This window comes from Myotis daubentonii, chromosome 8 (assembly GCF_963259705.1).
Source record: "Myotis daubentonii chromosome 8, mMyoDau2.1, whole genome shotgun sequence".
NCBI lineage: Eukaryota > Metazoa > Chordata > Mammalia > Chiroptera > Vespertilionidae > Myotis > Myotis daubentonii.
In genome coordinates this window covers 61,634,961-61,646,672 of record NC_081847.1, presented here as the reverse complement: position 1 = coordinate 61,646,672, position 11,712 = coordinate 61,634,961, and positions in this window count along the sequence as shown.

The following is an 11,712-nucleotide window of genomic DNA, read 5'->3' as shown; positions in this document are numbered from 1 at the left end:
GGTGCATGGGTGGGGCTGGCTGGTTTACCCTGAAGGGTGTCCTGGATCAGGGTGGGGGTCCCTACTGGGGTGGCTGGCCAGCCTGGGTGAGGGGATGATGGCTGTTTGCAGCTGGTCACACACCATTCAGGGTGGGGTTCCCCACTGGGGTGCCTGGCCAGTCTGGGTGAGGGACTGAGGGCTGTTTTCAGGCTGGGAGTGACTGAAGTTCCCAACCGCTCCTTTTTTTCTTTTTTCTTTTTTTTATTCTGGGCCAGCTTTAGCTTGAGGCTTGGCTCCAGCTCTTAGGCCTCCGCTGCTGAAAGTAGGTTTCTGGCCTTTGCATACAATGTTGCGAATCTGCTGGCTGAAGTCCTGCGGTATTTGTTACAATGTTTGAAACTGCAGGCTCAGAGGCCTGCAGCCGCAGGCGGGGAACGTTGGTTTCCTCCAATGATCCTCCGTCACTGAGGCAAGCAAGCCTCATGTTAGTTTCAAGCTGCCTGGCTGCCGGCCACCATCTTGGCTGACAGTTAATTTGCATATCTCGCTGATTAGCCAATGAAAAGCGTAGCGGTTGTATGCCAATTACCATGTTTCTCTTTTATTAGTGTAGATTATATTATATTATATTATATTATATTATATTATATTATATTATATTATATTATATTATATTCATAAATATATCTCAATAATATTGATTAAGAAAAAAGAGCTGAGTCACCAGCTTGTATCTAAGTCAATCCTGGCAAACAGAATAGAATTTCCTGGATCAATATGAATTTACCAACTTCATTCCTGGGGGTTAGAAAGAGCTGCCTTCCCTTGGACACAGACAATCTTAAACTTGGATCATCTGAGGGTTTGTTAGCAAGAAGGAAGGTGGGGTTTTAACCAGTAGTGCTTCTATCCAGGGTCATATATACAGGCTTTGGCGAACACTAATGTCCTTAGTAAAATTGATCATATATGATCTTCATCTTATAATTACTAGTAAAATCCAGCCTTTCATGAGTAGCAATTGCCTATGGAACCATTCCTGAAAACCAAAACTGTGTAAAATGTTAATGAAAAATACCAATTCAATTAAGACACATATCAAGCAAATCCTCCAGCTCAGTGAACTGGCAATTGGGAGAGGAGTAGGTTAAGCTCTCCCTTGAACAGTCATGACATTGTGACCAGCACATGTGGTATGTGACCTTCTTTCAACTCTCTCTTTTCCTTTCCTTCACATGGTTATTTTGTTTTGAATCCTTGCTGCTTAGCTTGTCCTTCTGGCTTTGAAGGGAGGACATTTTTGGCTTAACTCTCAGAAAGGAAAGACATATGCTGCTTTGCTCTTGAAATCTGTTTATTTTTCCCCACTACATATGTTTTGCTTTCTTCTCTGGTGTCTGTGCTGAAATTTAAGAAGTCTGCCTTGCACCAATGGTTCTCATTAAAATAAGACTAGATTGTAGCTTTTCTTCACGTGTGAGGTATGGAGCTATGCATAACTTACGTTCTCTACTCCTGATGCATTAGTGTAGTTGTTAGAGAATTCAAGCATAAACTGACTGAGATCTGGTACAGGCTTACTTGAAACATCTGATATTTAAGTAAAATGATCTAATCGGTGCATGCTTCTAGGTTATTGAGGCCCTAAATACCTTAGGAATGTAGGTAATCGAAAAACAAACAAACGTGGCCTCATTATCTCAATAGTCCCCATTCTTCCTAAAAGCCCTCCCTGTTACAGATGTGAAGCTGTGCCCTGGGCACTCCAGGTCAACAGAAGAATCTGTTTGAATTGCACTGTCTCTTGGAAACCTGTGACTGAAAATATTGTCCATTATGTTGATAATTCATAAATAATGAATTCATTCTTGGATTTATATTTGTTCATCCTGCTGATTTCTTTTATTAAAAAAAGAAAACTATATAGCCATTGGAATTTTCATTTTTGTCTTAGTTGTTAGGAAACCTAAAAGCTAAACCTTGGGAAGAATCGTAATGAGGAGCCTAAATTAAATACTGACTCACAGCTGAACGATTTGATTTTTCAAATGGTCTCGGTCAGAGCCCCTGGCTCATGCCCAGTATGGAGACCTGGGCCCTGGAGATAATGTGACTCTGGTCGCTTGTTACTTAAGGCCTCTCTTGTCTCATTCCACACCTTGAATTGAGCATGTGTTGTCCCGGGACAGACTTAAAGAATGTCTGGACCAGAAGGAAAAGAATCTCCCAATCCTAACACAGAATCGCGTTTCCTGGCTTGGAGGAGGGTCTCAGGAGAACCCCCAAGCTGCTCTAATAATAAGCTTCCCGGTTCGCAGCATCCTTCACCTGCACAACTACCTTTGGAAAGCGATCTTCACTGTGCTTTTGACACTAGCTTGGGTTGATCTTGCTCACCCCTAACCTGACCTCACTGCTCATCTTCCTCTCTTGCTCTCCATTGCACCTCCTGTCAGCAGTGGGAAACTGTACCAGGTGGTCACCTTGGTTCAGCAACCTCAGTTCCTGAGCTCTGGCTAAGAGAAGAATTCAGAGCCAAGACAAACTTTGAGGAAGCTTATTTAGAAAGTCACAGAGGGAGAAGAAGTGATTTGTAGAAGAAATGGGCTCAGGAAAGAAGTTAGAGCAAAAGGCCCTTGGAGTTTAGGAGGAAGAGGGAGAGAGAGATGCACCTTGAGGGAGGAAAGAGAAAAAACACACTCTGGGGAAAGAAGGAAGTGGGTAAGGCTGGTGCTCCACACAGAGAGCAGCCTGGCCCTCCATCCTGAGGGCTTTTACCCAAGGCATCTGGGGAGGGTCTCAGTAGAATATTCATGAGCTTTTTTGGTGTGTCTCCTTAGGGCATGGCCTCTACTGATTGGCTGGGTCCAGGGGAGAGTGTCATTAGTCTTTGCAGCTGGTCCTGATGTTAGCCATCATATAGCTCCACCTGGTTTTTCTGCCTGGAGCTGAAATATAACTGAGGCCTAGATGTCATCTCTAGGGGTTAATGCTTAAGGGAGTTTCAGTGCAAGGGCTTGTAGTTTTGCCTGTTGCCAGGCACCCGAGGCCATCCAACCTGTTGATCTCTGCACCTGGCTCATCATTCCTGCTCTGCTCATGCCAGTCTTAACTGCCTGCTACACTTTTACACACTCAGCTGGGATTCTTATATCAGTGTCCTTGCTCTAATCTGCCTGCTCATCATGTCTTGCCATAGTCCACAAGAATGTCTTTGTTGTCATAGGCACAATTTCTCTACAAGTTTCTGGTTCTCCTCTACTTACAAGCACCTGAGGGGATTCTACTGAGATTAGGTATGGCCAAGTGACTTCCCTTGACCAATAAATGTAAATGGAAACTTTAAGATCCAGCAGGTAATGTTCTTCTTTTGCTGCCTCAGTTGTAGTGGAGACTGAATGAGATAATCTACAAAAGCCCTTAGTGTAGTCCTTGGCCCACTGCAAATGCTTAATAGCTGTTAGGTCTAATAATTGTTGTCATTATGATGTGCTGTCAGCAACTGCTATAATTAGATTTGCTCTGAATTCCTGTTATTTGGGATATTTTGTTCTAATTCTAACTTTGTTCTAATTTATAATTCGCTAAACCTATTAGCATTCTGTGACAATGGTGAATTCTGAGTGTTTGCCCCATGCATCCCAGCTGTGGCTCCCCTAAATCACCTCGTTCCTTAATCTGGAGGTGACTGCAGACACATGAAGGAACCCAGGAAGACCAGCAGGAAAAGCACCCAGCCGGAAAGCACCCAGCCGAGCCACCGCAACCACCACCCCATGGAATCATTTGAGAAAAACCATTTTTGCTCTAATCCATTAAATTTGGGGTTGATTCGTGACATAGCAAAAACTAACTGATACACTTTATGGCTGAGTGACTTTGAGCAAGTTGATTATCCTCTCTGAGCCTCTATTGAGGAAATAATGTTTATCTTGCACGTGAGGCTTAAGCAGCTGATATAACAGAGAATGCCCATTAAAGTGAGTGTCACTTCTCTTCTCAATAACTTTCTGGAGGGTTCACCATAGCCATTGCTTCATCCTTGGTGCTTTCTCCTTCTCCAAATTTCCTTGCTATAACTGTTACCTTCACTGGACCAATTCTGCACGTCCTCTTCATGAAGTTGTCTGCCATCTGCCAGGACCTCTTTCCTGGCCGCGCTTTCACGGGAGCCCCTCACGTCCTCTCTCTGAGCAGTCCCACTGTTTGTGAGCTCATTCGTGTCCACGGCTTTGTGATCATGCAAAGAAGACTGAGCTCTCCATCTGTCTTGAATTCCCAGCTGTTTATCTAACATCTCCATTTGACTATCTGGTAACTGCCGAACCACAACAATCAACTGTATGCATTATTTCCTCTCCCTTTGGCTCACCTTCCCCTCTAACCTATTTTTTTTCATTCCCACAAAGGAAATTTTAAATTCCCAATTTCCTTTATCATCTGTATCCAATTAGTTTCTAAGTCATGTTTCCTCTTTTGAAATCCCACTTTATTCTCTCCATTCCCCATTCCCACTGCGATTATCTCCTATGCCAGTGATGGCGAACCTTTTGAACTCGGCGTGTCAGCATTTTGAAAAACCCTAACTTAACTCTGGTGCCGTGTCACATATAGAAATTTTTTGATATTTGCAAACATAGTAAAACAAAGATTTATATTTTTTATATTTATTTTATATATTTAAATGCCATTTAACAAAGAAAAATCAACCAAAAAAATGAGTTCGCGTGTCACCTCTGACACGTGTGTCATAGGTTCACCACCACTGTCCTATGCCCTCCCCACCTCCACCCTGTTACTATCCTAGGTCCCCACCTCCCATTTCTCTTGATTTCATTCTTTCTGTTTACTGCTAACAGATAGATTTTCCTTAGAAAGACTTTGGTCTTATTTTTTCTCTGCTTAAGACTCTATAGTAATTTCACGTGACCTCTGCTTCAAGCTCTAATTCCTCACCCTGATACAGTCCTTCTCATGGTGGCCTCGTTGCAGTATCTAAACCTGTTTACCCGCTTCTCAATGAATTACTCCCTTTAGGAGAGGCAGTTCTTAACTAAGCATACCCATACACAGATGCTGAGGCAAAGGCGAAAATGCAGATGTTTTATTTGAAAAGTGAAATCCATGGCAACAGAGAAGAGAATGTGGAAATGGAAGGAGAGGCGGGAGACTGCACAGAGAGAGGTGTCAGGTGCTGCTTCTGCTTCAGGCTGAGCCAACAAGAACTCACTCGGGGCCTGATGAAGGTGTCTGCATGCTGGCTTCTTGGGGCAGGTTGCAGGGAGATCGGGCCTTCAAGCTGTGCGTGGCAGAGAGAAACAGGAGGCACGCCTCAATCCGGCTCCCTTTGTTGTCTATTTCTCATTAATCAACATTCCCCCCAACAGGGAATAAACTGGATCCCACTTCGGGGTTTTCTCATTGGCTATTTGGTAGCTGCTTCAGGTGCCAGATCTTAAGCAGTGTGGCAGGGGGTGTTCCAACAAGGCCAACCGTATAAGAAAGAAGAGAAACTCCAACAGCTGTCAGGAGAGGCCAGACAGAGGGCCAAGAGCGCAGGTAGGTGCCAGGTTGGTCCAGCACTGAGATGACCTGAGCTGTGTCTCATCCAGTCAGCCTGTGGCCCTACCCTCCGAACATGTCCTGTTTTTTGTGGGGGGTTTTTGCTTTTGTTTCCTTGCTTAGGCTATTCTTCGCAAACTTCTTTTTCTTCCTTTCCAAGTCATACTGATTCTTTACTGATCAAGTCTCATTTTTTCTTTCTTTTTTTTTTTTTATTGCTTAAAGTATTACAAAGGGTATTACATGTGTATCCATTTTATCCCCCCGCCCTAGACAGTCCCCTAGCCTCCCCTATCCCCCAGTGTCTTATGTCCATTGGTTATGCTTATATGCGTGCATACAAGTCCTTTAGTTGATCTCTTACCCCCCTACCTCCTGCCCCCCAACCCTCCCCGGCCTTCCCGCTGCAGTTTGACAATCTGTTTGAGGCAGTTCTGCCTCTGTATCTATTATTGTTCAAAAGTTTATAATGGTCTCTATTGTCCATGAATGAGTGAGATCATGTGGTATTTTTCCTTTATTGACTGGCTTATTTCACTTAGCATAATGCTCTCCAGTTCCATCCATGATGTTGCAAATGGTAAGAGTTCCTTCCTTTTTACAGCAGCATAGTATTCCATCGTGTAGATGTACCACAGTTTTCTAATCCATTCATCTACTGATGGGCACTTAGGCTGTTTCCAGATCTTAGCTATGGTGAATTGTGCTGCTATGAACATAGGGGTGCATATATCCTTTCTGATTGGTGTTTCTGGTTTCTTGGGATATATTCCTAGAAGTGGGATCACAGGGTCAAATGGGAGTTCCATTTTCAGTTTTTTAAGGAAACTCCATACTGTCTTCCATAGTGGCTGCACCAGTCTGCATTCCCACCAGCAGTGCACAAGTGTTCCTTTTTCTCCACATCCTCTCCAGCACTTGTCGTTTGTTGATTTGTTGATGATAGCCAGTCTGACAGGTGTGAGATGGTACCTCATTGCTGTTTTGATTTGCATCTCTCGGATGATTAGTGACTTTGAGCATGTTTTCATATGTCTCTTGGCTTTCTGGATGTCCTCTTTTGAAAGGTGTCTATTTAGGTCCTTTGCCCATTTTTTGATTGGATTGTTTATCTTTCTTTTGTTAAGTTGTATGAGTTCCCTATAAATTTTGGAGATTAGGCCCTTATCAGATATGTCATTGGCAAATATGTTTTCCCACACAGTGGGTTTTCTCGTTGTTTTGTTGATGGTTTCTTTTGCTGTGCAGAAGCTTTTTATTTTGATGTAGTCCCATTTGTTCATTTTTTCTTTAGTTTCAAGTGCCCTAGGAGCTGTATCAGTGAAGAAATTGCTTCGGCATATGTCTGAGATTTTGTTGCCTTTGGATTCTTCTAGAATTTTTATGGTTTCCCGTCGTACATTTAAGTCCTTTATCCATTTTGAGTTTATTTTTGTGTATGGTGTAAGTTGGTGGTCTAGTTTCATTTTCTTGCATATATCTGTCCAATTTTCCCAGCACCATTTATTGAAGAGACTATCTTGGCTCCATTGTATGTTCTTGCCTCCTTTGTCAAATATTAATTGAGCATATTGGTTCGGGCCGATTTCTGGGCTCTCTATTCTATTCCATTGATCTATATGCCTATTCTTGTGCCAGTACCAGGCAGTTTTGAGAACAGTGGCTTTGTAATACAACTTGATATCTGGTATTGAGATCCCACCTACTTTGTTCTTTTTCAGGATTGCTGCAGCTATTCGGGGTCTTTTTTATTCCAGATGAATTTTTGGAGAGTTCGTTCTAGATCTCTGAAGTATGCTGTTGGTATTTTAATGGGAAGTGCGTTGAATTTATAGATTGCTTTGGGTAGTATGGACATTTTAATGATGTTGATTCTACCAATCCATGAACACGGTATGTTCTTCCATCTGTTTATGTCTTCCTCTATATCTTTTTTCAACGTCCTGTAGTTTTCTGAGTAGAGGTCTTTTACCTCTTTAGTTAAGTTTATTCCTAGGTAGCTTAGTTTTTTCGGTGCAATGGTAAACGGGATTGTTTTTATAATCTCTCTTTCTGAAAGTTCACTATTGGTGTATAGAAATGTCTCAGATTTCTTGGGGTTAATTTTGTATCCTGCTACATTGCCAAATTCATGTATTAAGTCTAGTAGCTTTTTGATGGAATCTCTAGGGTTTTGTATGTATAATATCATGTCGTCTGCAAATAAGGACAGTTTTACTTCCTCTTTTCCAATTTGGATGCCTTTTATTTCTTCTTCTTGCCGAATTGCAATGGCTAACACTTCCAGTACTATGTTGAACAGGAGTGGTGAGAGGGGGCATCCCTGTCTTGTTCCTGTTCTTAGGGGAAATGGTGTTAGTTTTTGTCCATTGAGTATGATGTTGGCTGTGGGCCTGTCATATATGGCTTTTATTATGTTGAGGTATGATCCTTCTACTCCCACCTTGCTGAGAGTTTTTATCAAAAATGGGTGTTGAATTTTGTCAAATGCTTTTTCTGCATCAATTGATATGACCATGTGGTTTTTTTCTTTCAATTTGTTTATGTGATGTATCACGTTTATTGATTTGCGGATATTGTACCATCCTTGCATCCCTGGGATAAATCCTACTTGGTCATGGTGTATGATCTTTCTGATGTACTGCTGGATCCGATTTGCTAAGATTTTGTTGAGGATTTTGGCATCTATGTTCATGAGGGATATTGGCCTGTAATTCTCTTTCATTGTGTTGTCTTTACCTGGTTTTGGTATTAGGGTGATGCTGGCTTCATAGAATGAGCTTGGAAGTGTTCCTTCCTCTTGAATTTTTTGTAGTAGTCTGAGGAGGATAGGTTTTAGTTCTTCCTTGAATGTTTGGTAAAACTCCCCTGTGAAGCCGTCTGGTCCTGGGCTTTTGTTTGATGGAAGCTTTTTGATGACTGCTTCAATTTCTTCCATAGTTATTGGTCATTTTTTCCATAAAGCTCTTCCTGACAACCAGTAGAAGACATTAGCTATTTTGGTTGTCTCCTCCTGTTAGCACACTGTTCTCTCCTTGGACTGTGGTGTGGGGAGGGAAGGGTTCCTATTGTGTAAAATATTTTTCTCTCTTCCTCACTCCCAAGTCCTACTATGGGAGAGAGGGGCGATGCCTCTACTACCCTCACCTGGGGCACATAATTTAAGCTGAACTAATCAGTTATTGGTTCCCCTGGTTTTGGACCTTGAGCTAGTAAAACAGTGAAGTGAATGTCGAAGGTCAGACAGCTCACTGTGCTGTAGTTTCCTTCAGCTGTACTGTTTATGTGGATGACCTTGGCCATGATCCTATTGCCTAGAATCTTAACTCTCTTGGTTTTTATGTGTTCTTCAAGCCTTGTCCTCCAGCCTCCTGTGGATTCTGTGAGCCCCATTCTTCCTGCCTCCTAATAGCTCTCCAATTAATTTGTCTTTTTTTTTTTTTTAAGGTGGCCAGTTAGCTTGTGTTGCTGTAACTGTGAATTCTGTTTATATTTAGTAGCTTACATTACTTTCTGCCACTTTGGGACATTTATAGAACTTTAAGATTGTCTATGTTACATGTTTTGCACAATGCTTGGAACATAGCACACACACAAGAACTGCAACATTATTACATATTGTTGAATGCAACAACATTATTGTCATATTGACCCTCTCCACTCCATTCTCCCCTCCCCCAGGTCTTCACTACACTATTGTCTGTGTCCAAGGGTTATGCATATCTATATACATAAAAGCCTAAGCAACTGGCTGATCGGCTGACCAGCTGACCATCTGGTAGCTATGATGTGCAATGACCACCAGGGGGCAGATGCTCAACGCACAGGCATGGAAACATGGAACAGACTGATGAATGTCAGAGGGAAGGGGAAGAGGGGAAGGTGGGAAGAGACTAACCAAAGGTCTTATATGCATACTAGAGGCCTGGTGCACGGATTTGTGCACCAGTGGGGTCCATTGGCCTAGCCTGTGGGGATAGGGCCGAAACTGGCAGTCTGAGATCCCCTGAGTGGTCCTGGATTGCGAGAGGGTGCAGGCTAGGCCAAGGGACCCCACAGGTGCACGAGTCCCCATTCCCCTTCACTCTTGTGTTTTTAATTTGCATCTCTCTGATGATTAATGACATTGAGCAGTCCTTTTTGGAGAAGTGTCTATTCAGGTCCTTTGCCCAGTTTTTAATTGGGATGTTTATCTTCCTGGTGTTGTATAAGTTCTTTATATATTTTGAAAATTAACCCCTTATCAGATGTATCATTGGCAAATATGTTCTCCTATCTAGTGGGTTCCCTTGATTTTTTATTCTTTTTCCTCTTCTCCTTTATAATTCACATAATATTCTCAAATTCCTTCTTTATCTGACCTTTATCACTGACACAAATGGAATCTTCAGTATCTACCTAGATTTTAATATAGCTATGCATTATTTCCCCCATAACATCATCTACACATGATTTCTGGGAGAGAGTATTTACCTTATGTATTAGTCCCCTATTGTTGCTAAAATAAATTAACATACATCTAGTGGCTTCAAACAACACAGATTTATCACCTTACCATTCTGGAAGTCAGACGTGCAAATGGAAGTTTACTTGTCTGAAATCAAGGTGTCCGCAGAGCTGGTTCTTCCTGGAGGCTCTGCTTCTTTGCCTTTCCAGCACCCGACTCAAGGTCCCCTTGACTCAGGGTCCCCTTTCCCTGCCTTTAAGCCGTCAATGGCAGGTTGAGTTCTTCTCACACTGAATTCCTCTGACTCTCCTGCCACCCTGAGCCCGCCCAGATAATTCAGGAAAATCATCTCATCTCAAGATTCTTATTTATACAGAAAAATGCAACAAATCCTAAATGTATATAATTGAATAAATTTCGGTAAATGTTATACCCATCCAACCAACACCCCATTCAGGATACAAAACATTTCCGTTGCCCCAGCTCCTCTTTTTTCCCCTTCTACTCAATCTTCAGTCTCTCCATAGGCAGCCACCGGTCCCTTTTGATTCGTTTTGCATGTTGCTAAATTTCATATAAATGGAATTATACAGTACTCTTTTGTGTCTGGCTTCTTCCACTTAACATAATGTTTTTGAAATTCATTCCTGTTTTCCTGTGAGTCAATGGTTCTTTCTGTTTTATTGCCAAGTAATATTCCATTGTAAAACAGACTACAATTTTTAATTCCACTCTCCTGCTGATGGACACATGGCTTGCTTCCAGTTGCTTCATATTATTGCTATGAATGAAATAATATATAAAGTTATGGAAAAAAGTCCTTGTTTAATCACATCCGTATTTTGCCATGTAGCATAATATATTCTCAGGATTTATCCATTAGGATGTGCACCCGTTTGGGGTACAATTATCTGGCCTACCACCCCTAATTTGTCTACTTTGTCTTCTCCTCTGGCCTAAGACTTAGTCTCCTAATCATCTTATTTCTTGCCACTGATCGTAAGGAGCTTAACTTACACACAGTCTCTTTAGCCTTGTACTGGACAGACTCTGACGCCATAACCTGGTTTTAGTAACTGACCTCTCACCTCTTTCCTTAGTAACCAAGCCCACAGCTGTATATCCCAGGCCTTGCACCCGAATCCTGGTGTGGTGCTCCCGTGCCCAAGCCCCTGCCTGGAGTCTCAATTCCTTTAGAACTATAGGACAGCTTACTTGCACCGAGCCTCCAGAGAGCACTCCTGCTCCACACTCTGGGCATCATGGGCTGGATCCCTGCTATGTGGGTGTCAGGCTATGCAGGAAAGGCACTTGCCAGGCTGTCCTTCCTCTGCTTGCCTGTGACCATCATCCTCTAGGACTGGCTCATCCAGCCTCCCAGCAACCAATGACCGAAACTGAATTGCTTTCCATGCAGGAGCTGGTCAGTTTAGCCCAGTGTTTCTCAAATTTTGTTGCACATGAGAATTACCTAGAGTCTTAAGACATTTCGATATCCAGGCTTCACCCCATCCCAAATGAATCAGAATCTCTGTCTGCGTCTGTTATGGACCAGCATCAGTATTTTTTAAAGCTCTTCCATCACTTCCAATATACAGGCAAGATGGAGGACAGTGACCCAGGGATTTCCTGCTCAAAGTGTGCTCACCCAACATATCACAGTGTTTTATGCAAATTTACACTCTTGTATTTTAAAAATGGCTACAAAATAGCATATCACA